Here is a 27560-nt window from a genome sequence, read left to right as displayed (position 1 = left end):
ATGGGGGAGAGGTCAAGGCAAACGAAGACTGTCGCAACACTTAAACACTCCACGACGCAGCTGGAGATGATAGTTAAGCAACTGAGGACCCAGATGTCGGACCTTGACTCTTGGTTAGAAGATTATGAAGGGCGTGCGAGAAGAAACAATATGCACATCCTGAGAGTTCTCGAATGGGCGGAGGGACAGGCCACAGACCTATTTGTTGAAGACCTGATTCAAAACCATCTGCAGCCTCGATCCCTCTCCAACTACTTCCCTGTGGAGCGTGCCCACAGGGTGCCTGGAGGCCCTCCGAAGCTGGGTACTCCGCCGCGTCCCATCCTGGCACAGCTCTTCAACTTTTGTGACCGGGACATTATCCTTCAAGCTGCAAGAGTTGGACCGCCTCTCAAATTTGAGAACTCAAGCATAACCTTTTTTCCAGACTTTACTTATAAGGTGCACCTGAAACACCGCTCCTTCCTAGAAGTGAAACGGGCACTCAGGGGCCACAATTTGAAGTATGCCTTGCTTTTTCCAGCAAAACTGCGTGTGCAATCGGACAGTAAGTCGTTTTTTCCAGCCCCCGGAGGATGCCTGGGATTGGCTGGAGAAGTGATCTTCCTCTGAGGACCTGGGTCGTCCATCCCTGGATCACCCTCATAGATCCGCCCGCCATCTGGAAAAGGTTGACTGAGAGAAACTGATACGGGTGTCATTGGATGTTACCATAAACTGGGGTTTCGCCCGATGTTAATGTTTAGTTGAGCCACCGACAATAGGGTGGCCCCAGGACACGGTTCCTGGTTCACTGGAAGGGAGGTGTTACTTGCTTCCAAACGTTGTCTGACTATCATCTAGTGCCCCCCACTGAGCACCGTAGGGTTCTGTTAAGGGTTTCTTTGGGACTCGATTTTGGAGAAGGGGGTGGAGGGATATTCCGCTCAGGGCAGTCGGAGCTACATAAATCTAGGGGTGGGCAGCAAATTCCGTTACGCTCGCGGAATTTGCGAAAATCCGGCATTTTCGCGAAAATGTCAAAACTTCCGCGATCCGCGGCGGAACGGAATTGTATTTGCAATGGTGGCATCTTCTTGGGTAAATATGCAGGGCAGGAATCTTTCTGGCACAGTGCTGCTGTCACAAAAAGTAAACCTCAACAGAAAGCACTTACAGATATAAATGAAGCAGGTGCCCAAGTTGCAGCTCAAATTCAGTAACTCATTAATCAGCCCAAAACATTGTGAGCTTTGTCAAGGCTGGGCAGGTGTGCTTTCTCCCCAGATCTACTGTCGAAAATTAGCTGTGATGCTTGATGGAGGCCTTTGCATCCTTGACTTTCATAAGCGCAATACCCGTGCAGTTCCTGTGACCAGGAGCTTCTTTCTCCTCATCTGCTGCTCTGATCGGTCTCTAACCTTTTATAAACACAAGAGGCATTTGAACTCGCATAGAAGCCTGCCCATTTGGCCCCGCCCCACACACTAGCGGGGTGCACCGTCTTCCCGCACTTAACTCACTAGGATGGACAGTTCACTCAAGGGACCCCGGCGACTTTCGGCGTGTTGGCAAAGTTACACACACATGGTCACTAGAGAGACAACTCTTCTGGCCCTTTACACAGCTGTAGTGTAGGAAAAGCACAATGAGCTCGCAAAGAAGCCTCGCCCCTGAAAATCTCTGTGAACACGCAAAATTTTGCTTGTTCGCTGAGATTTTTTGCCTTTTCGCGGTGGTTTGCGAAAGGCAAATTCCGCTCAACCCTACATAAATCAAGCTTGGGGCTACGAGGCCCTTTGAGATTCATCATGGGCAAATGTAACTGTTCGTTAGGGGGGACGGTCGTATTCTGGGGTAGTTTGGTTGTGTAGGGTTCCCCTCTACACGGTTCTAGTCGTGGGCACACAAGAGCTCTGCAATTTGGGGTGGTGGGCAGTTCTGAGTCCACTTTGCAGGGAGGCGGTGTGGGGGGGTTCCAGGGTGTTTTCCAGGGTATTTGTTTAATCTTTTATTGTGTTTTTTGAGCAGCTTGTCTTCCAAGGTCACATGCAAACTCGACAGGGTTACTGGCACACACGTTGTCTTACAATATGCATTTCTGTTATGTTTATGGTGCAGTTCCGCTTACGATGCTACCTTTGTGGTCCTATTGTCACACCAACTGGCGAATTCCTAACGGGTGACACTGGGATATGCCTATTCTCCTGTTATACTGTGGGGATACGTCTCGTTATGCCTGTTACACTTTTGTCCCTGTGGGAGGGTGGGCTCATGATCTCCGAGCCGAATGAGTGACAACCCCACCACTTATACTGCGCTGGGTCGTGTGAATGGGTTGGGTGACCGAATTAAGAGGGGGATAGTATTACAATACCTTAAGCGCCTCGCCCCCGACCTCGTGCTGCTCCAGGAGATGCACATTTCTGGTACTCCCTACTGCGCACTCAACAGATGGGGTTATAAACTACTTGCCCATGCAGGTTATACGCGGGTGTCCAGAGGGGTGGGTATCCTGGCACGCACCTCCCTCCCTTTTCAAATAAAAAACATTACACGTGACCCCTCTGGCCACTTTGTCACGGTATTCAGATGGTGGGAGGGTTGATCTCTCAATGTGACCTCACTGTAAATACCTCCCAGGCTACACTCCTCCACCCTGACGGACTTAGGCCCCCACATGCTGAATTTACCTGAGGGGGACAACTTGCTGGGGGGAGACTGTAATGCTGTCCCTGAGGGTGAACTGGATTGTTTATCACCTGATGCAGTGAACCACAGGGGAAAGTCCTGGCAGACTTCCTAGCAGCCATGGGATTGGTGGATGCATGCCAAACACACCACCCCGACAAACAATATACTTTCCATTCTGGAGTCCAAGGTAGTATGTCCTGTATTGACTACCTTTTCTGCCAATCTACTCACCTAGATGAAATCTCCTTTTTGCCCAGGGGTATCTCTGAACGAACCCCTATCCTGGCCCACTACTGTGGTGTGCCTTCTCGCTCTCGCCGCAAGATGGTTCTTAACCCATGGTATCTCAAGGTGCAGAGATACGGGACACGTTGGTAAAGGCCACTACTGATTATTTCGCAGAAAATGAGGAATCCGTTGAATCAGATGTGACACTTTGGGAGGCATATAAGACGGTGATCCGGGCTGCGGGGTGGTGGCAGTGACGGGTCACAGGAAAGAGAAGCATAAGCAGTTGGTAGATATATAGAACTTGATGTGGCCTGTCTCGAACGCGACTTAGTAGCATCCGCTTCTCCTGACGGGGTTTTGGGGGGTGGCATCAAAACATTTTAAGACCCCTGGTCTAGAGTGTTCCTCATCAGAGAGGTGTGAGGTGCCTGATTTAACACTGTTGGTTGGTCAAATCTTAAAGGGGAGGGCACTGAGACTCAAAGCCGATGGATTTCAATGTCAAACCTGTTCATCACCACTTAATCATCCTCACTGATCGCAATAAGTAACTGGATCAGGCCCCCTCCTACTATGTCCTGATGCGCTGCCAGCTGGGAATATTGAGCACAGGTTTGTAAATCAAGGTTTGAGATGTAAAACATGAAAGCAATAGAAACATGTAAACTTTACAAAGAAATGCTGAGGGCAAAGCCCTGATCAGCACTGTTTGTACTACTAGCAAAAGTGTGTACATTTATCTGATAACAGTGCCGCTCCATGGAAAAAGTCAGCCATACCTTGACTCTCTCCCTGTCAAACCCAACCTATTCTAAACTCTCTACAGCAGGACCTGCAGACAGCTGGTGAGTGAACACTAAGCACTTTCTCACAAACCCAATCTATGCTAAACTCTCTCCAGCAGGACCTGCAGATGGGTGGCGAGTGAACACTAAGCACTCTCTCATAAACCCAACTTATTCTAGACTCTCTCCAGCAAGACCTCCAGACGGCTGGCGAATGAACACTAAGCACTCTCTCACAAACCCAACCTATTCTAAACTCTCTCCAGCAGGACCTGCAGACAGCTGGCGAGTGTACACTAATCACTCTCTTACAAACCCAACCTATTATACACTCTCTCCAGAAGGACCTGCAGACGGCTGGCAAGTGAACACTAAGAAGCACTCTCTCACAAACCCAACCTATTCTAGACTCTCTCCAGCAGGATTTGCAGACGGCTGGCGAGTGAACACTAAGCACTCTCTCACAAACCCAACCTATTCTAGACTCTCTCCATCAGGACCTGCAGATGGCTGGCGAGTGAACACTAAGCACTCTCTCACAAACCCAACCTCTTTTACACTCTCTCCAGCAGGACCTGCAGACGGCATAATCTCCTACGCCGACGACACTCAGCTGATCCTCTCTCTCACCAAGAATCCCATCACCGCCAAAGCCAACCTCCACTTAGGAATGGAGGCCATTGCCGACTGGATGAAGACCAGCCGTCTGAAGCTGAACTCGGACAAGACAGAGGTCCTCATCCTCGGCTCCAACCCTTCAGCCTAGGATGACTCCTGGTGGCCGACAGCACTGGGGGCAGCCCCGACACCCACCGACCAAGCACGCAACCTGGGAATCATCCTTGACTCAATGCTCTCAATGACCAAGTAAGTCAACGCTGTCTTCTCCTCCTACTTCAACACCCTCCGCATGCTCCACAAGATCTACAGATGGATCCTGACAGATACAAGAAAGACAGTCATCCAGGCCCTCGTCAGCAGCAAACTCGACGACGGAAACGCCCTCTACGCGGGAGCCCCAACCAAGCTCATCTAACGACTACAACGCATCCAAACCGCCTCGGCACGACTGATCCTCGCCGTACCATGCCACACCACACCACCCCCCACCTGAGAAACCTGCACTGGCTCCCCATCAACAAGAGGATATCCTTTAAGCTCCTCACCCACACACACAAGGCACTCCACAAGACTGGCCAGCCTACCTCAACAGACGCCTCTCCGACATCCCCAGCCGTCAGCTACGCTCCACCGACCTCTCACTCGCTACCGACTCCGCGCATCCGAAGAACAACCACCGGTAGGAGATCTTTCTCCCACCTCGCCACCAAGACATGGAACACCCTCCCACTGAGCCTACGACAGACCCAAGACCTGCTGACCTTCAGGAGGATACTCAAGACCTGGCTGTTTGATCAGTAGTGGCCCCCCCAGCGCCTTGAGACCCTCTCGAGTGTGTAGTTCGCTTTACAAATGATTGATTGACAAATTCCGTAGGCTGTGTGCACTTGTGATAGAATGAATGGGACATCTGCCATGGTCATGACAGATGTCCCATCCGTCGTATGACAAGTTCAATAGGCTGTATGCACTGTGGTAGAATGAACGGGACATCTGCCATGGTTGGGACAGATATCCCATCCGTCATATTAAAAGTTCTGTAGGCTGTATGCACTTCTGGTAGAATGAACGGGACATCTGCCATGTTTGTGACAGATATCCCATCCGTCATATTAAAAGTGCCATAGACTGTATGCACTTGTGGTAGAATAAACGGGACATCTGCCATGTTTGTGACAGATATCCCATCCGTCGTATTAAAAGTGCCATAGACTGTATGCACTTGTGGTAGAATAAACAGGACATCTGCCATGGTCGTGACAGATATCCTATACATTGTATTACAAGTTCCATAGACTGTATGCACTTGTGGTAGACTGAAGAGTACATCTGCCATGGTCGTGACAGACATCCCATCCGTTGTATTACAAGTTCCATAGGCTGTATGCACCCATGGTAGAATGAACGGGACATCCGCCATGGTCATGACATATATCCCATCCTTCGTATTACAAGTTCCGTAGGCTGTATGCACTTGTGGTAGAATGAACGGGACATCTGCCATGTTTGTGACAGATATCCCATCCGTCGTATTAAAAGTTCAGTAGGCTGTATGCACTTGTGGTAGAATGAACGGGACATCTGCCATGGTCGTGACAGATATCCCATCCTTCGTATTACAAGTTTCGTAGGCTGTATGCACTTGTGGTAGAATGAATGGGACATCTGCCATGTTTGTGACAGATATCTCATCCGTCGTAGTACAAGTTCCGTAGGCTGTGTGTACGTGTGGTAGAATGAACAGTACATGTTGGGCTTCAAGATGGCCGCCTAGCCGGTCCTACAGAAGGAAGCTCCCGGGCTTGGGATCACTATTCAGTGAATATCCCTACTTATGCCCTACCAGCCATCCCACTGCTCGTAACCTATAAGGCCTCTGTTGTATGCTTGGGTCACCTTGTAGGTGGAAGCAAGTTCAACCTTTTCAGCCCATGATCCAAATTAGTTTGAACTGGAAAGATCCAACAACTGAGACTCAATTCAGGGAATTCTTTGGCTTGAGTGGATACTAAGGGAGGTGTGGGAAGGGGTATGGCACCATTATGGCACCCCTCGCTGAATAGACCTCCAAGAAGCACCCAAAGAAAGTGAACTGGACAGTGAGCTGTCAAAAGGCTTTTGACACTCTGAAGGACTGCTCAGCACCTATTCTAAAAGCTCCAGGTTATACAAAGCAAGTCAAATCAAATCAAATCAAAATATAGCTTTATTCGGTTTCAATTTAAGAATCCATAAAAGCACAAAGAAGAAAAGAGAATACAGTTTACACGAAACCTTGCATTTCTCACAAACAATATCGTGACCATTTAAAATCAGATTTAGAACCGAAATAAGATTATTTGAAATGCTAAAAATCAGTTCATTGTCAATCTAAATCTCATCATACTTTTTAAAAACATTGATACAGTATACAATGTTATCTCCTCCTCTAGCATTTAAAGTCTTAATAAAGCTGGTCTGCATTGTGTCATTCCCCAGTTCTTAAGTAAATCAATTAAATACTTTCCCCTAATAGAGGTGTAAAATCTACAAAACAAGATACAATGAATCATTGATTGGTGGGATACATCATCACAAGGGCACAGGATCAGAGTCTTTGACCAAGTGTTAACAACAGGAAAGGTCAACAGTCTGAAAAAACTCCCTACTCTAAAACGAGTTAGTAGCATCCGAGTATAACTACTTTGTGTGCATACTAAGTATTGCTGTGGGCCATAGCCATGTAACATTAATTGATTTTGCATTACCGAGCTCTTCTTACCCTCCAGCTGCCACCTTTTATTTTCTAAGAAAATTAACCAGATTTCCTTCAGCTTTTTTCTTGAAATTGCTGTTATGGTTTGTGGGTTATCAAAGAATTCGGCATGGCCAATATCTTTAAAAAAGCGTTTCACATACAATAACCACTCAATTTTTAAGCTCCCATGGAGTTTCAAGCAATCCCGGATGATATGCCTGTTCAGCTCTGTCTCCTGAGAGACCCAGACCTTATGCCACAACAGAATTGGGCTCACTTTTATAAGATCGGATACATAAACTAGGCCCAGCTCTTTGTGGCAAACATAAGTAGAAGTGGACTTAGGTGCGGCTAGTAAGTAGCGGGCAAAAGCATTTTCACATCGCTGGATCTCGCTTATGTCCGCAATCCCCCAAATCCCTGCGCCATATATCACGGGGGACACACACTTTGATCTATAGATATCCAGCAAAGTATTTACTGGTCGTCCCCCGAGCTAAATCGCGAAATTCCGCACAGCTCCAATGGCGCGGGAGAAGGCTATTTTCCTCATATTAGCAGCTGCAATCCATGTCCCACTCCTGTCAAAATGTATCCCTAAATAGAAAAATGTATTGATCCTTTCAATCTTTGTGTTTGACAGGAAAATTTTACACTGAACATTGCTAAAGGTTTTGTTAATATTGATTTTTAATCCTCTTGCTTCCATGTAGTCTGAAAAGGCCGTGAGGGATCTCTGGAGGCCCACTTGGGTCCTTGCCATAATGACAGCGTCGTCCGCATACAGCAAAATTGGAGCTGGGTTTCCTCCAATTTGTGGATAATCCTGTTTATCTTGTATTAAGTGGGATGCTATCCTAATATTATATAAATTAAATAAAAAAGGTGCAAGTATGCATCCCTGGCGGACTCCTTTTTTATGGGAAATTTAGGAGTACACTCTCCTTTACTGCCATAACGGACCTTTGCACCAGCCCCCCTATATAGTTCTTTGATAAAATTAAGTAGGCTTATGTCAATTCCCAAGTGGGAAAGTGTGTCTCATAACATTTCGTGACTTAAACTGTCGAACGCCGAGCTTAAGTCTACGAATGTTAAAAACAACTTATCCCCTTTTGCCACCACATATTTGCCAATGATTATAGCTAAATTTAATCCTTGCTCTACTGTGCCCAATCCTGCTTTAAAACCAGATTGAAATTTCGATAGAGCACCTGTGTCTTCCGCCCATACTTGTAGTCTGTTTTAAATGACCTGCCCGCCACTTTCATTAAAGAATCTAAAAGAGAAATTGGCCTGTAGCATTTTGGGTCATTGCGGTCACCTTCTTAAAAATGGGGAGCACAATGGCTTCCTGCCATGTTAAAAGGAACCCTATTTTGTTAGAACAGTTTAAAACTTTTGTCAGGAGAGGGGCCCATAATTTGATATTAGATTTATAAATATCAACAGGGACCCCGTCTGGCCCTGGGGCCTTACCCCCCGAACTCTCGGAGATAGCTAATTCCACCTCAGATAATTCAAAATTAATGTCCAGTGGGAATAAACCCGCCAAATTATTTTCTTTGTCTACATATATTTCAGTAGCCAGACTCCCGGGTAAATTATCCTTCTTATATAATCTGGTGAAATAGGTAACCCAGGTAGCTTCCTCTATTGCCAGTTCTATATTATCTGATTTTCTGTATACAAAAAATGGGGCATTCACTGCCTTCCAGAAACCTATGTTATCCTTCTGGAGGCAAGCTTGATGAAGGGCATCCCATGCCTCCTGCTTTATATCCTTGTTTCTTTTTTTTATTGCGGTGTAATAGATAGTTCTAGCATTTTTAATCTCCGCAATACATTTGGGGTCTCTTTTAAGCGCCAATTTTAGAGCTGTATGGGCTTTGCTACATTCTGAGTTAAACCATCTCTCAGCCTTATCCCTTTGCTCTTTCTTCACTGGTCCCTCCAATGATTTATTGATTTCCTCTGTAATATTACAGAAAGCTGAGGTAACTGAAGCCCAGTTACTCGTTTCCGAAAGGCAGGCCATAAAATCACTGAACTTGTTTTTTATTAATTTCTGGAGAAAAAAGGCGGGCTCTATTTTATTCCATTTTATTGTGTAGCCATTTCTCTTTGCTAAATTTATCCTATGACAGTACAGATTGTTAATTATTCCGTGATTACTAGTATTTTGTATTTTAGTAATTAAGGAGAAACTGTTAGGATAGTGGTCGCTCATTACGGTTTCACCCGTTTTAAAATCAAATAAATTGTGCCAAATACTATTAGAGGCCAAGACAAAATCTATCAGCGAATTACATCCCCTACCGTTAAATGTGGGTCTGAAATCAACCTGTGGTGTACATAGTTCATTACCAAATCCTAGTTCCATCTCAACCAACACGTTATTAACAAGATTCCCAATAAGTGTACATGCAAAATGGGCACAGGGTTCACCTTTGGTGTTAACTAGGCCACAAATACCTGAGTGACTGTTTGGGCACAGAAAACAGTTAAAATCACCCACCCATACAACACGATTCCCCGAGAAGCAATCTACATCAGATTTCTGCATTGTATGTAAGAGTTCTTTAAATACATTATCTATTTCACACTTTGGTATATTATTATATAAATTTATCAAGTTAATGGTCTCGTTTCCATCTACTATAAGCTCTAGCATCTGATAATAATTTGAAGCAGAAATACATTTAACGACCATAACTTTAGAAGTGTTCGAAATAAAAACACAAAGACCCCCTTTGTTTCTGCCCCTTATCGATAACTCGCCTGCAGTGTGGAATGTACGATACCCGTTGATATGAATTTCTTCCCTCTCCCAAGTCTCCTGAAGACAGACGATAGAGAATTTCTTTACAGTGGGTAAAAACGCTGGATCATTTAGCTTATTAGAGAGTCCAGCCACATTCCAGGATAAAAAAGTTATAAATTCTCCCCTATCCACTGCCTCATGATCTACACAAACATCATTAGGCACTATGTGCTGTATATTACATGGGGTTAACGGATTATTCTCCATCGTAACTATACCACCCATCGCAGTTTCTACGTCTGGCGTATTGCTACCTGTTTGAATATCTGTATCTGTAGTTCCCTGGTTATGTTTAGTAGATTGGTTTACCGAGTTACTGGTCTTTCCTTTCTTGCACCTCGCCACCTCACTACCTTGTGTGTTACCTGTAGTTGTTTTTAGTCAGTCCACCATTTCTAGGGTACTAAATCTATTTTGTGGGAGCAGGTGGTTCTGAGTGTTTAATGGTCCATATTGATGTTTTCCAGCCCTACCCTGGCGGCGGTGAGTCACAAGTGTCCAAGCCCCTCCTTCATCTGACTGATTAGGTGGGGGATAGAAAAACGATAGTGGTCGGGACTCTATCAGTGACCCAAGATTTTAGTTTTGATCATTCCAGGAGCAAATGTGATCCACCGTACGAGGGTCTCTGAAATTAACCAGTTATAAAAGAGGGTAGCGGTCTATTTATATTAAGCCAGTGTGCCACTTTATTTTTTAAACGTATAAATGACTCTTGGCTAGTGTGTTTTAATTCTGGCACTCCCGTTAATACTACCACATAAGGTCTTGATTATGGTGGTAAGTTGATACTACGGGCCCTCCTCGGTGCCTCCCCGGTTTCCTGCCCTTCGCTCTCTTTCTGTTTAGATACAGATGGTATAAGTCCTTTACCCGATATAGTGGGCAATTCCGACGGACTTGTTTCTACCGGGACATTCGTAGATTTTGAGCAAATTCGCTTAGTAGTAAGTAGAGGTTGGTGAATTACCTGCACCTCTAACATCGAGTTTGACTGGGAGGTACCCGCAAAACTATTTTTAGGGGTCCCGTTGCCTCTAGTACCTCTCATAGCTAATTCCAACTTAGAAAGCTGTTTTTCAATAAGAGTCTTTTTTCCAAGGGAGCTAGACTAGACCTTAATAATACTCCCAGCTTATTACATAAGGCGTCATCATCTGCTTCTGTTCTGCAAAAGGTGTTAAAAGTGTTAACACTATCACAAACACCAGATGCTGAACCTTGGTTCGAGGTGGTAAAGCAGGATCGCCTGCTAAATTTTGCAGTTCGATTCCCTTTTGTGTAGGTAATGTTTCATGATTACTCTGGCCCTTTGAAAGTTTCGATTTTTTAGACCTAGTAGCGGCAATCGGTGGTCGCTTGCTCTTGAGTATAGCACCTTCCTGTCTTTCACGTTGCTGTCTAGTATATGGTCTCTTTGGAGAGGTTTCTACTACAGCTACCTGTGTAGACTCTATGTCTACTGGTGATTGTGTGATGAGCACTGGCAAAGAGCAGAAAGAGGCATGAGAACTTGGGGGGCTATGTATAAGTGCCTCAGTGTCTGTGGTATTTACTCATCTAGTGCATTCAGGTGTGCGAGCATTCGCAAGGTGGCCAATGGACGATCGTTTAGCCATGGCCAAATCCTGTGAGACCCGCTGTTCCATTAGGGTGATCCCTTGATCAATTACAGAGTTGGTTCTTATAATGAAATTATCTAATGTTCCCAGAAGTAACGACCCAGCAGCGGCCCTAGTTCTGCTTTCACGTACAGACATTTCCACAGTTAAGAATCAATACAAGGAGCAATTACACTGATATCAGAGTCCAAAGTATTTAAATCACTGAATACCAGGAATTAGAGGGGGGGCCTGGTCCGGTCTTAATCGGTCTTTAATGGGCTACAACAGGCCCGCCCTTGGCCCGGGCTTCGCCCGTGCCTGTCCCGCGTATCGCGGATATGGGCATGGCTAAATAAGGAGTGATGGGGGCGGGAAGAGGCCCCAGGTGCGGCAGATGGAATCCCCCGGGGACTGCTGGTCCTCACAGTCCCGCTCCTTCAACGATTCTTCAGGTAATCAGCCCAAAATCGGCAGGAGTTCTAACAAGTTCCTTGAGGTGGTCCCAAAGATAAAAACACAGGGTCACTGCGCCTAAAAACACCACGGCTGCGAACGGCCCCAGCGAAGCGGGGGCCATGAGCCGTTAAGTGCTGCTGAGTGATGGGGGCGGGAAGAGGCCCCAGGTGCGGCAGATGGAATCCCGCGGTGACTGCTGGTCCTCGCAGTCCCGCTCCCTCAACGATTCTTCAGGTAATCAGCCCAAAATCGGCAGGAGTTCTAACAAGTTCCTTGAGGTGGTCCCAAAGATAAAAACACAGGGTCACAGCACCTAAAAACACCACGGCTGCGAGCGGTACCCACAAAGCGGGGCCGCGAGCCGTCAAGTGCTCCTGAGTGATGGGGGCGGGAAGAGGCCCCAGGTGCGGCAGATGGAATACCGCGGGGACTGCTGGTCCTCGCAGTCCCGCTCCCTCAACGATTCTTCAGGTAATCAGCCCAAAATCGGCAGGAGTTCTAACAAGTTCCTTGAGGTGGTCCCAAAGATAAAAACACAGGGTCACAGCGCCTAAAAACACAGAGGCTGCGAGCGGTACATGCGAAGCGGGGGCCGCGAGCCGTTAAGTGCTGCTGAGTGATGGGGGTGGGAAGAGGCCCCAATTGCAGCAGATGGAATCCCGCGGGGACAGCAGGTCCTCGCAGTCCCGCTCCCTCAATGCCCGGTTGCCGTGTTTCGAAACACGACGACCGGGAACACACAGAGGAGGGATACCACAACTTTGTTCGCACTCCACAGAGGGATCGAACCACACCTACTTTCATGAAACCTTAATTGGATCCCCTCCCGGTACGGCTTGGTACACACACATATCCAGTCTCCTTTGTTACACAGTACACCTTTGCTTTCTTCCACCATACTTGGTTTGGAGAACTTACAAACGGATGAAAAACCGATTGCTCTAAACTCAGAGCGGAGAAATATTATTTATATTCCGATGTTCTTTAACCTCACATACTGAACTATCCACCCGAAATCGAAGTGTCCATTAAGTCCGACCTACTGACTAGTGGGTCACACCACTAGCCCTGAAGAGTCGTGTTGACTCAACTTTAAACACGACGAAACACGTGTCGGCTGAAATGTGGATCAAATAAACAACCTTCCTAAGGATAAAGACACAAGGATCTGCTGTTGCTTATTACTGAACTGTCTATTACTTTGTTGAAAACGTTTTCTTTCCCTGATCATACTGATTTGTGGTTGCGAGAGCTTTGCTTCTTTAAGTTTGGGAGAGTCTGTTGATTTTCTAAATTGAACGGTTAAGGGCTTCTCCGTTCGCTCTTTACGCACCTCAACTTTACCTGTTATTTTCAAGTGACCGTATAACGTTTACTCTAGGCAGAGCGCCCCACATGTTCTGAAATTCTAAAAAACCCTCCACAGTTAGCCGGGAATGTAATCTACACACACACACTTGCCCACCATTTAGCATGAGGTGACATCAGTTTCCAACATCTAAAAAACTGAAAGCATCCTTTGTCTGGGTCAAGTGCATTTCAAACTGTGGTGGCGTCTGACCATGGACAGCAGCTAAAAACAAGTTTAAAAACACTTCAGGAATCCATCAAAGCCTGTGGCTTAATCTAGGGAGGGTAAATGCAAGTGATTGTCTGGTTCTGCATACATTTGGGATGAGGTGGGGGTTACTGAGTGAGCCTTTGGTAGTCTAGGAGTTGTGAATGGAGCCAGAGATTCTCTGCTAGAGATGGCTGAAGTTTCACAGTGGACGCCGCTGATGGTTTTGTGGTTACATGTGAAGCTACAGTTCGGCTGGTGGTTCGGGAAGAGGAAGGGATGATTGAGAGTTGAGTTATAGATTTAGACATGACGAGGGAGCTAGACTGTCAACCAGAAGAATAGCAGCTAGCTTCAGAGGGGGGAGAAGAGATGTGAGGGTCCTGGAGGCTTGGTAGTGAGGTTACACTGTCAGCAAGGTAAGAATTTCATTGAGTGCAAGAACAAGGAAAGGGTTGGGCATGGCTAGAGATGGGTCAGGAGTTTGCTGTGGAGCAGGAAAAGATATGAATATTAGATGTGGCTAAAAGTGTTGGTTTCCTTAGGCACGGCATGGGCTCGTTTTGATGCCTTTTTTAGTTTCAAACTAGAGTTTATGGTCACTGTAAAACACTCCATATAAAAGCATTCCTGTTGTTCTCTGGCTCCTCTCCTACATATCGCCTCTACTCAGACCACTCTAATATTTGTTGTTTCTATATTTAGTTGCCTCTAACAAGACCTTCTGCTTGTATTTCCATGCTTTGCAGGCAGTATGTTTTGAGCAGATGACTGCCTTCAGTGGTGCCTGCTTCGAGGTTAAATCTTGAGATTTGTGGTCCTTTTTAAATGTTACAACCTTTGTGAGGTGCAGTTGATTGAGCACATTAGAGGCAGCAGACCAAGAATCTAAATCAAAGTCCAAGGAAAGACTGTGAGACACAGGGAGGTGTTTAAAGTCTGAAAGAAAAGCATGCGTAAGCTTTACTGATGTGGGGGACACCAGGGCCTTGTTAATCTACCAACATCAGGCCAGAAGAGGAACAGGGCACCTTTAGACTCACCACACTCCCTCCTCAAGTTCTCTGTGACCACTGTTAAGAAGCCCATTTTATGCCCTGCATTAAAAGGGTCTCAATCCTTTTTACATTTCTTCATTAGTGGTATATCTGAGGTAAACTTTCCAGATGTTGACCTAGTGTTGGTACACAATACATCATGCTAGTGAAGTTATAATCTGTTGGCTAGGTTAGCAGCTGTTAAATGTAAGCACCAAATTTCCAACATTGCTCAACTTAGCTACAGTGTGGGATCTTCGGCAAATGTTCAGAAAACAGTTTGCACTTGGATAAAGGCTTCCCCCTTTCCCAGGCAACTGTATATTGACATATTAAGTGTTTTATTGATTAGGAGCACACCTCCACTTTGTTTAAAACAGTTTTAAAATCAAGATTACAGAGACCGAAAGGTACTCAGTTCAGTTCAAATTATTTTATTCGGTTAGACAATTTGTTAACCATAAAAAGTACATCATGATTTTTAAAACATATTCACATAAAAACAAGTTAATGTTATTACAGTATTATAATACAATTTAAAAAGCCTAAAACATTACAAAAAGAAGAAACAGAAGGGAAAATACACTTTCAATCAGCTACATAATACAAAATTTCATGGTTTTAAGTCTTCATTCCTTATTGCTTTACGAATTATTAAACATGATTTCAAATACATGGCTAAATTCTTTGCCGCATATTGTGAATCTAGCTGTTGCAATGCAAGAAGCGCTGGTCGGCAGGTCCTCAGCCCCATCTGACGCAACACAGGCAAAACCCAGCGTTTGCGAGGTATGGCGTAAAAATAACAGAAAAGGACTACATGCATAGTGGATTGGGACGAGACCTTGTCGCATGGGCATTTCTCCAAGTCATGAGACCAGTTTAATGGGTTTGGGAAAGTTACCAATCGGAAAAACAAATTAAAACGAAACCTGGTTAGTAGGTATTTTTCGTGGTTGGACAAATAATAAGTGAGATAAGGCTGTATACCTGGTGACACTTGGACCATCATGATGTGAGCAATTGATTGCTTGGGTACTTCGCCGCTCAAACGAAGTTCCCTGAGATGGTTAAGACAATGGCACTTAAGGGTTTTTCTACTTAGCTCACTGATTAGTGATGGCTCTATTACATATTGGTTAAGATCCAAATCTTTCAAAAAGTTAACAACATATGCCAACCATGGGATCTTTTTCCAGGAGGTCAGCCCCAAGCAATCCGAAATCAGGGCACGAGTGAGGTGACATTCAGGCTTAGACCAGATACGGTGCCATAGTAGCATTGGTTGACATTTGATGTAATCAGCTAAATAGTCAATCCCAAGCTCAATGTGGCATCCGTATGTGGGGGCGCTCTGAGGGAGGGCCAGCAGATATTTTACAAAGCCGTTTTGGATTTTTTGGAGTTCAGCCGTGTTTACATAACCCCATACACCAGCCCCGTATGTAGCAATGCTCTGGCATTTGGCTTGGTGGATTTTGAGTAGTACAGGGGGGGGATGGCTTACCCATTTTTCTAGAAAATGAGACAAGGGCAGAGGTAGCACGTTGGTAAAGCAGTTTTCTAGTTACCAATGCCCTTTTCCACGTTAGCTGGTCATCTATTAAGATTCCCAAGTAAGGGTATTCCCTAACTCGTTCTAGTTTTGATTGCTCGATGGAGAGATGCTTGGAGCTTTTCACCTTGGACCCTGTTTGCATGACAAAGGTCTTGGTCTTATTCACCTTTAACCCAAGTGAGAGCATATAGTTACAGTATTTGTCCAATTGTTTCTGCAACTGTACCAGGGATCTAGCGAAGATAACTGAATCATCAGCATAAAGCAATGCTGGGATAGGGCGATGGTTAATGGTAGGTAAATCCTGGCTCCCTTCAAGCATGGCTGCTTCCAAACCATTGGTGTATAAATTAAACAAGAAGGGAGCCAGGACACAGCCCTGCCTAACTCCACGAGTTATTTGAAAAGAAGATGTTAATTCGCCACCTGTTCCAAACCTTACGCAAGCCGAAGCTTCAGAATAAAGCTCGCGCAAAAATTTGATTAGCGGCGGATCGACCCCCAACTCCTCCAGGATAGACCATAGCTTGGCGTGAATTACACAGTCAAACGCCGCACTAAGGTCGACGTAAACCATGTATAGATTACCCCGTTTGACACCCACATACTTTCCTATTAGAAGTGTCAAATTTAAGGCCTGTTCTACGGTACCCAGTCCCTCCCGGAATCCATACTGGAGGTCGGTAAAGATGTTATTTTCTGCCGCCCAATCCTGCAGACGATCAAGAATTAGGCGGCCCGCGACTTTACCCAGTGAATCCAGGAGGGAAATGGGCCTGTAGCAGGCAGGGTTATTTCTATCCCCTTTTTTAAAAATAGGAAGGAGTATGGAGGAGGACCAGGAATCCAGAAGGCCAGTGCTTAACACAGCCGCCATTAGCTGGGTAATAATTGGAGACCATAAGTCGATATTAGAGACGAATATATCTAATGGGACGCCGTCCGGGCCAGGGGCCTTTCCAGTTTTTGATGAGGATAATGCACATATAACCTCCCCCAAGGTAAAGGATAGGTCAATTGGGTACACTCCTTTTCTTGGGGACCCAGTTACTTGGTTGCATTGTGCCGCGCTGTCCGGGGGGAGATCACTAAAGATCTTTGAAAAGTGGGTCACCCACTCGTCCGCGGTCACTGCTACATCTAGGTGTTGGTGGGAGTTGGCCTCAAGCATGAAAGGAGATTTTACTACCTGCCAGAACTGAGAGCTGTCCTTTGTATGGCAGCTCTCATGTAGCTGGGCCCACAGTTTTTTCTTGAGCTCTTTTTTACATCTGATTTGGGCCTGCTTATATTCAGATCTTAACTTGGATATTTTGTCCTTGTCTCTAAGTGGATTATGGAGTTCTTTCTTTAGGGCGGTTAATGCTTTTCGCATTGCCGTGTCGAACCATTTTGGGCCTGAATGGGTACCTGGTTTATGGGTTCGAACTAGCTCGCTCTGAATAGTTTTGAGGATTTCCCCGAAACTGGAAATAATTTGCTCGGGGGTAGAATCCTCATCGAGGCAGGAGTTTATCCAGGGGAGTGCTTTAGTTACTATTTTAGTTGTTGTTATTTGTGGGTCTACCCGAGACCATTTCACTGAGTAGCCATTGGTTCTGTCTATAGTTAATGCATTTTGGGTCAATAAGCTCTTCCGTATAGGTTGAGGAACATTCGTAGATAGCTTCAATACAATACTATTAGAGAAGTGATCACCAGATACTTCTGTTCCTGTAGTGAACTGAAGAAGCGTACCCTTTAAAGAATATGAACATAAAATAAAATCTATGGTACTAAAACAGCCCCGGCCGTGAAAAGTAGGTTTAAAATCCACGGGGGGGTCTACAAGATTGTTGGCGTACAACGATTCTAAAAACATTAAACTTTCATTAAGTGAGTCTCCGACCGCGGAGTGAGTAAAATGTGTCAGTGGGCAATCGTTTTCATCTAAAAGGCCACAATCGGTTGTCTTATATTTTGGGCACAGTTGTACATTGAAATCGCCTCCCCATATTACATTACACAATGTAGATGAATGTTTAGCGCGTTGTTCGCTTATAAACATGGTAATTGCAGACACAGTTTTCATACATTCTATCTGAGATAGATTATTATAAAAATTGATTATAGTATATGACGTACCATTTTTAAAAATGATCAAAAGAATTTGGTAATTTAGGGTAGTACATATTGTGGAGATTTTTCTTACTTCGAGATTGTTTGAGATATATATAACAAGGCCCCCCATTGGTCTGCCATGTATTGATGGGCAGGCCGGTGAGTGAAACGTTAGGTAACCCTGTATGTGCAATGTGTCGATTGTCCAAGTCTCTTGCAAACAGATTATCTGGTGTGTGGTAACAAAGTCCAGCCAGGATGTAGATCGAATCTTAGTTCGGAGACCTGCCACGTTCCAAAACAGTATTGATACTAACTGGAACGACAAGGTTTCATTAATGGGTACAGGGCTTCTTTTCTGTGCAGAAAGTTCCAGGGATTCACGAGAGATGATATTAAGGGGAGAAGACAAAGTTACACCATAGTTGGAGTTAGTAGCGTTAGTAGCATTAGTGGATGGCAGGGTGAGGTCAGGTTGGTGAAAACCTTCCGCCTCTGTATTAGTTATATCTGTTGCGATTGTGTCTGTTGTGGTTGGTAGGAGTATCATTTTAGCCGGTGGACTTAAGGATTGAGGGAGGCTTGCTAACATTGAAGATGGTAGATCAGGTAGGGGTGAGATCGCATTATCCAGTCCCTGGTCTGCTGATGGTCAGTCCACCATCTCCAGGCAGTCAAACCTGTTGTTGGGGGAGACACCCCTCCAATCTGGGAATAGCGTAGTTTCCCTGCCTCCTTGTCCTTGCCATGTTGACCAGTTCATTTTATTGTTCCAATTGCCTACCTGAGTCCAGTTCCATTCGTGACCTGATGGTAAGGATTTAGCTGGGGGGTAGAAAAATGCTAATCTTTTTGTTGAGATTCCTTCAGGAGAAGTTTGAGGCCCCCATGAGGAAATAAGTTCTACAGTTTGGGGATCTTCAAAGTTTATTATTATACAGTCCCCTGGGATCAATTTTGGCTCCTTCCCTACCCAGGGAACTCTACGGACTGATACGACTCTGTTGTTTGCGTAGGGGGGAAGTGGTCGGTTCATTGACAGCCAATGTAGCACCTTGTTCTTTAGGGACCATCCGGGCTCATCGGAGTTAGTATGTAGTTCTGGGACCCCAGTCATAATGATAACGTATGGTGTTGCTTCTGGTGGAAGATAGGCTGGGCGCGCACCGTTGCGTCTAGTGTTATAGGCTGCGTTCTTTGAAGCGGGAGTCTTTTTGGGTACAGATGTCTTTTTAGGGGCTGGTGTCTTTGCTGAAATTGGAGTGGCTGGTCGGTTGGTGGGTTGGCCCTCTGATACAGGTGGGGCAGGAAGGGAAGAAGTAGTAGGAGCAGTAGGCTTATTTGCAGTAGTAATAACTAGTGTTTGCTGCGGCTTTGCACGAGTTGTGTTTACTAGTTTTTGTTGGGCCACTGTTTTTTGTTGGGCCACCATAGTAGTATTTACCGCTTTAGGTGTTTTGTGTGTTTGTGTAAGATTTGTTCCCCCAGGGTTTTTTTGTTTTGAATTACATGTTGGGGCCGCAGGAAGTGAGGGCATAGGGATTAAGTTTTTCTTGGATTTTAAGTCAGAAGTTAATATGGCTAAGGATTTTTTAATTTTAGCTAATGATACCACTAAAGGTTGGAGATGCTGCTTTATTAGAGCCTCGATAGAGGCCAGCATGTTAGTATCATGTGTAACTGGATCCTGCCTAGTACACGTATTGCCACTCAAAAACAAGTTATGTGTGTCAGATGAGAGGTTTATGACTTCTGACGTAGGAATGGCGGCCGGCTGTTGGGATTTAACCGAATGATTTAAAGCTGCTAGAGAGGGAGAATTTTCAACTAGTTGTGGCGGAAGATCCTGTCGTGTGTTGCTAATGTTTTGAGGGGAGTTCTTATTTCCTTTTCTTTTTCCCTTATTCTTTTTCGGGATAGCACCTTCTCTCTGGCCCCTCGTAGAGGGGGATGGAAGGTCCTCGTCTGGAGGGTTTATGAACAAGATAGGGGTTCGCTCGAGTGATGGGGGGAGATAAGATGCAGAGGATTGAGATATTTGTGTTGTGGAAAGATCGATAGACACCGACAAGTCTACAGTCCCAGGCACCATAGGGGTCTCTTGTTGTATATCAAGGACAAGGGTGCGTTGAGGAGTTACAGCGGAAGCCAAAAGTCCCAGTGAGGAACGCCTGGCTGCCGCTAAGTCCTGCGAGACCCTCCTTTCTAAAAGGAGGACACCTTGATTGATGGCATCGTTCGCCTTGGCAATGAATTGATCTATTGGCCCTATTACCTGGGCAGTGTGTGTAAGTTTGGTATTTCTAGTGATTCTGGGTGACATTGCAACAGATTCGAAGGGCACAGTAAATAAATGCAAAGGAACAACACCTAATTGTTGGTATTGATAGAACCACTAACGAATGAAAAGTAATGTCAGGGGGGTGGCCCAGTCCAGTCTTACCCGGGCTTGAACGGGAATAAACGGGCCCGCCCTTGGCCCGGGCTTCGCCCGGCGTCCCGCTCGCGTCCCGCGAGACGGGGGTGACTGGTAATTTATGCGCCTCCTGGCGCGCAATTGACGCGGGCTGCGTCCCGAAGGCTCTTGGGAGTTGTAGTTTGTCTCCTCCCCGCACTCCGCTCGGCGGCCTCGCCCCGAGATGGAACAGGGGTCAGGCGGCGGGAGGCGGGAGGCCAAGAAGCACAGCAGGCTGCAGGGTCAGGAAAGTGCTCTGTAATCAGCAACAGGGTCCAGGCAGCAGCGGAATCGCCTCAAAGTAAGTCCCCCACTCGACCGGGGTGACTGGTAATTTATGCGCCTCCTGGCGCGCAATTGACGCGGGTTGCGTCCCGAAGGCTCTTGGGAGTTGTAGTTTGTCTCCTCCCCGCACTCCGCTCGGCGGCCTCGCCCCGAGATGGAACAGGGGTCAGGCGGCGGTAGGCGGGAGGCCAAGAAGCACAGCAGGCTGCAAGGTCAGGAAAGTGCTCTGTAATCAGCAACAGGGTCCAGGCAGCAGCGGAATCGCCTCAAAGTAAGTCCCCCACTCGACCGGGGTGACTGGTAATTTATGCGCCTCCTGGCGCGCAATTGACGCGGGTTGCGTCCCGAAGGCTCTTGGGAGTTGTAGTTTGTCTCCTCCCCGCACTCCGCTCGGCGGCCTCGCCCCGAGATGGAACAGGGGTCAGGCGGCGGGAGGCGGGAGGCCAAGAAGCACAGCAGGCTGCAGGGTCAGGAAAGTGCTCTGTAATCAGCAACAGGGTCCAGGCAGCAGCGGAATCGCCTCAAAGTAAGTCCCCTCAGATACTCAGATTAGGTTCCAGTGAGGGCCAGTGGGGCCACTATCGTGTAAGGAGGAAGAATTACCATGTAGTAGACATCGGCAACACCGGATTTCTTGCGCTTTCAAACGGTGAGCGTTTCTTGTCCCACTGTGTCTCAGACGCATTTCCTTGGGCATTATAAACCAAGTATTCATGATAATACATTTTATCCCTCAGGGATCTCTGCTTTTTAGAATAATTTCCCTAGTTGGAAGATATCAGTCTCCATACTGGTTGATGCCTTGCTGTGGGCTCCAGCCTATCCTGGAGGAATCCTGTTCCCACATAATCTGGTTACAGCTAGGTGAGTTAATTTGGAGTCCTCCTTATGTTTTTTATTTAATTTTATTGAATAACACACAGCATTCTTGAATGAGGCTTTGTTTCCCCCGTCCAGGCTTTAGTTAATTTACTAGTCCTGAGGAAAACCTGCCGTGATTTGTATACACTAACACACCAGGGTCGAAACATCGAAGACATCTTATTGGTCCATGATTGTGGTCAACCATCGCTAATGAAATGAATGATGAGATAGGGTGAATGTTGAGCCAGTTGACACAATAAGGATAGACATTCCTTTGTGTTATTTTGTGTTGTGTTGTATCAAGCATTTTTGCATGTTGTGTCATCAGTCACATTGTTTGATATTTGTTTGTCCGTGACAGCCATATATGAAGAAAATTGTGTATATTATTTGAGTATATGATTTGGAATATACACAATATTTAAAAGTTATTCTGAGCTTTGTCTATATTTTTTATTGATGTACCATGGGTGTGTTAAATATTGGTTTAATATAGGGCCACATTCCATCTATGTTGTGTATATTGTTTAAATAATTTTTGAGACCATATATTGATCTGCATACATTGGTGATATATTCTAGACACCATCTTTTCACACTAAGGAATTGCAACACGCAACAGAACAGCTTTATCACTTTATACAAAGTTTGCATTTTCCTGGACTAGCCATTTGGTGCCTGCAACCTGTCTCTGGTCACATGACTGGGTGAAGTTGGCAGTGGGGCTTTCTGTATTCCTCCTAGACAGTCACAAATAATGGGAGCGAACGTGTGACTGGATGGGCCATCACTAGCAGGATGGGAAGCAGCTGATCCCAGCCTAACTTACACCTGAATAGGTTGTATCCTGTGTGCACACAAAGGTCTGCATACTCCCTATAGTTTAGTGTGTTGCCACAGTAGGAAAAACAGGGCATCTGTGTACTTCAAGGGCATGCTTCATGAAGCTTCTTTCCACTTCAAAGGCATAACTGTGTATAAAAGAACCATCTCTGATACCACTCCTTCAGTATGCTTCTGGACCTGTGGATACTGTGCCAGGAAGAAGGGCTGCTGTGCTGCTAAAGGTCTGCCTCTCTGCTGGACTCCTGCATTTCTGTGCAGACCTGTTTCCTACTGTCCTCTTGCCTGAGTAAGAAGGACTGGACCTGCATCCCTTTAACCCAGAACCCAGAGTGACTCCAACGGCTGGTTGGCTGTCTTCCTGAACTGAAGCCTCGGGGACATAACATGCTTTGAACAACCCAACCTTGCATCTGCACTTGGTCTCTACCATCTGCGATTCTTTCCTGCCAAGTTGTGTCAACCAAGTCCAGGACACTTCGAAGTGGGCCTAAGGTACTCTGCGAGCCTCTGTGGATCCAGAAGAAAGAACACATCTCTGCTGTGCGTCTCAAACCCAAGCGGAGCCAACCCATCACTGCACTACATGGATCGGAACCGCTGCAAAAAACAGCATCGAAGCCCGAGACTGCATCAGAACTGCAGCTGTGTGACACATCCCCTACACAGGCCCTCACATCCCCCACCGACGGCAGCCTCGGCGATGGACTCCGCATTGCAGCCCCACAGCTCCTCTGAACTGATACAACTCCCCAACTGCGCAACACATCTCCGACTTGGACTTCGCATTGCAAGCCATCATTGATGATGACGCAACAGGACCTTACACTGCAGGCACGCCACATCTCCGTTCCGATGCACCGCCTCAGCTGCACAACTCATCTCCTACGCGGATCCACACAAGGCTCCGCAAAGTGGATTTAAGGTACTATGTTCAGCAAACATAACTGGGTTCCTGTAGCCGACACACATCCTGTAGCGGTCAGCCTGAACATGTTACTGTGTCCCGATCTGCGTGACCAGATAGCTTCAGCAAGTACTTTACTCTTTTGGCGCCATTTACTCTAAACACTTTAATGTTCAATATCTCCAGTTCTACTAATTCGATTTTTGTCATGCTTTATTACATTTAGCTTTATTTGTATAAGCTGGTGTAGGATCTTTTTGTGTGGTGTTTTCACTGTTTTTCTAACAACCCCCCACTGTCTGATTATGGCATGAAGCTGTTGTTTTCCTTTGCAATGCAGCAGTTATTTTCCAATTACCTGGCCGCATCCCTAGTCACTGGTCTGTTCTGTATGTGACCTTTGTATCCACACAGTAGGCCATCAAAGAGGTATCCATATATATCTCTATTCCAACTTTTTAATGAGGCTTTGCTGGAACAGTGCCCCACCATGATCCAATCCCCACTATGCTGCCTCTACAGAAATGGACACTGCCAATTCACATTTAAGCAAATTATGCTTATGAGTCATTTGATGGCTACTAATGTTTAGACAGCCCTACCAGTTGTACTCCAGTTCTGTCAAAGACATTAAATGGGGCTGACTCAGTCAGGAGTACTCTCTTCAACCCACCATCTTAGTTACCGTCCATGCATACCCTCATAATTGCATAATCAATACATCCTGTGGAATTAAGCCCCTTCATATGGAGAACATAAGCCTTTCTTATCAAAATAAATCGAATATTTCTGAATCAGACAGATATAGAACTGGAAGGAACTATTGGAGTTTAGAGTATAAAGATCAGTAATTTTAAAGAAAACAATAAGTCTGACCTTTCAGGCTGGTGTTGCTCAATCCGTTCAGCGTCTGAGCGCTGCTGCCTTCAGCCACAGATCGTGTAGCTTATCATCTACTGTATCTCTTGTAGTTTGATCAGTTTTCACAGGCAACAGGGAAACTAGTGCTACGTGCCACAAATTAACTTACCCAGAAACATTGTAAGAATGCCATAAAGTTAGATGCAAAGCTAAAGTGAAAACGTCTTTGGCCCTGTATGCTGCTTGGTGAAATTCATGCGCCGTTAGTGCACCATGTCCCTCATGTAACAAATCCATCAACTTCACCCTCCAATGTGGCACCGTCAGTTTATCTGCTCTTCTGACAACACCATTTACCTTGGACAACTGTATTTATTCATGCTGCTCAATTTATCTGCCATTCTTAGCTAAGCACAAAGGATACATTTGTTTTATTTTTGTCAACTAATCAGCACATTGGACTTCCACAATCATTGGGCCTCAGCAATTGCTCAACCTCAAATAGATTACCCGCTCGCCAAAATCATTTCATCAATACCATTTTCACCTTCAGTGCTCCGCGTTATAAGTTTCCAGACCAGGTACGTTACACCATAAATTTAAAAAAGTATCAATTAACCAATGACATACAGCATATTGTAGGGGCAGGCAATGAAGCCAGCCAGCTCCATGTACAAAAATATTCGATGAATGCCACAACACTGTGAGGTGCATCCTACTGCCTTGGGTCTTCCTGTCCATCTCTTACTCCAAGCACTGTTCTCGTTTAAAACAAATCGTGACTATATGCAGCTACAGAAAGCTGTAACTATTATGCAAGTGCTACTCAAGTGTTCTTGCTTTACTAATTTAATCTACGAACACTGGTAAATCAACACATTTTCTGAAATAAATAAGTTGTGACATGTTCAACTGAACTTTTATTGAAATATCTGTTTATAGTGAAATAACCTTGATAAGTTTCCAAGATGGTATAGCAGAGATGTTTTTATGTCCAGTTAAATATTGTGCATGCAAATTCCATTATCTTTCCATGTAGTAATTTTTTTTTTACATTCAACAGAAAAAAAGCCTTGAATGCACAAAATGTTTATGAATAAAGAAGAGAATTCTGTAAATCTGCAAAAACAGCCAGAGTAAATAAGCTCCAATATTAAAGAAAACCTTCACGTCCGAGAAAGAGGACCCCGACATAAACTGACAGATCCTGGAAGAAGCAGTCAAGGGCAGTTCAGTGGATGTAAGAGTCGGAGCTGTGCACCTCCACGCAACAAGACAAAGAAAAGAACTCTAGAGGATTAGGGCAAACTACCTCCTGTATAAACAAGTCCAATTACAGCATTTTATCATTGGATCTGTAGGATGTGGTTACAGCAACGTTTTGCTGTCCACAATTATAACAACCCACCATGCAGTGCTGTAGGTGTACTGTAAACACTTTTTAACTAAACAACATCAACCAGAGAAGAGCACAATGGAGTGGAGCCAGACAACTGAAGGGTGAAGGAAAGAAAAGTTCTGCTATCTACAATACAAACTTTTCTCCAATTTGTTGTGACCAGTAGGAGGATTAATCTTTATCCACAAGCATGCAACACCATTATTGAATCTAAAGACACAATCGCCCACTAAGAAGGGCATTTAGTGTTAATTGTACTTTGTTAAATCAGAAAGAAAATTTCTGAAATATCACACACTTGCAGGGAATGTGAGACTAACGCAAGTGCTTTATCAACCATGTTGGCCCATCCGGAAAAGCTGTCATAGGATGAAGAAAAATATATAACTGCCCCAAAGAAAGAAAAATCATACACATGTAGCGAACGCTTTAGTTTGTCATCACAACTAAAGTGCCGTCAGCAAACGCACACAGATGAAAAATCATTCAACTGCAGTGAATGTGTGAAGAGCTTCATACAATTATCAGGCCTACAAAGACATTTACAAAAACACGCAAGGGAGAAATCTTACCACTGCAATGAATGTGGAAGTAGTTTTAGTGACTCCTCAAACCTAAGGATTCTTCAGAGAATGCACTCGGGGGAAAATTATTCAAGTGCAATGAATGTGAGAAGAGTTTTAGTAGGTTATCAACCCTAAAACAGCATCAGAGAACACACACCGGGGAAAAGCCATATAACTGCAATGAATGTGGAAGTAGTTTTAGTCAATCGTCAATCTTAAGGAAACATCAGCGAATACACACAGGAGAAAAACCTTTCATATGCATTGAATGTTTGAAGAGCTTTAGTCAGTTATCACACCTACAAAGCCATCAACTAAAACACACGGGGGAAAAACCATATCATTGCAGTGAATGTGGAAGTAGTTTTACTGAATCGGCAAAACTCCGGATTCATCAGCAAACACACACAGAGGAAAAACCATTTAAATGCACTGATTGTGGTTGTAGTTTTAGAGAATCCACAACATTAATGAATCATATGCGAATACACACAGAGGAAAAACCATACCATTGCAATGAATGTAGAAGTCGTTTTAGGATCTCCTCAAGTCTCTGGATTCATCAGAGAACGCACACAGGGGAAAAGCCATACAAGTGCAGTGAATGTGTGAAGTGCTTTAGGCCGTTATCACACCTACAAAGCCATCAGCGAACACACACAGGGGAGAAGCCATTCAAGTTCAATGAATGTGAGAAAAGTTTTAGTCAATCGGCAAACCTAAAACAGCATCAGAGAACTCACACTGGGGAAAAACCATATCAATGCAGTGAATGTGGAAGTAGTTTCAGTGAATTATCAACATTAAGATATCATCAGTGATCACACACCGGAGAAAAGCCATTCAAATGTAGAGAATGTGAGAAGAGCTTTAGTCAATCATCATGCCTAAAACGGCATGAGAGAACTCTCACTGAGGCAAAGCCATTCAAATGCAGTGAACGTGAGAAGAGCTTTAGTCAATCATCACACCTAAAATGGCATGAGAGAACTCACACTGGGGAAATACCATATCAGTGCAGTGAATGTGAAAGTAGTTTTAGTAAATCTTCTACATTAATGACTCATCAGCAAACACATACAGAGGAAAAGCCAAGTACAGTCAATGTGAGAGGATATTTTGTCGATTATCAAACCTACAAAGACATTAGGGAATACATACAGAGGAAAGCCCCCTCATGTGCAGCCAATGTTTGA

The 27560-nt window shown here is 45.1% G+C and overlaps 1 pseudogene; it reads left to right on the top strand.

Annotated features, from left to right (window-relative positions):
* Positions 1-27560, top strand: LOC147738070 (uncharacterized; annotated as a pseudogene).

Source organism: Lissotriton vulgaris, chromosome 1_1, assembly GCF_964263255.1.
Source record: "Lissotriton vulgaris chromosome 1_1, aLisVul1.2, whole genome shotgun sequence".
Lineage (NCBI taxonomy): Eukaryota > Metazoa > Chordata > Amphibia > Caudata > Salamandridae > Lissotriton > Lissotriton vulgaris.
This window is presented reverse-complemented; position numbering and strand designations above follow the sequence as displayed.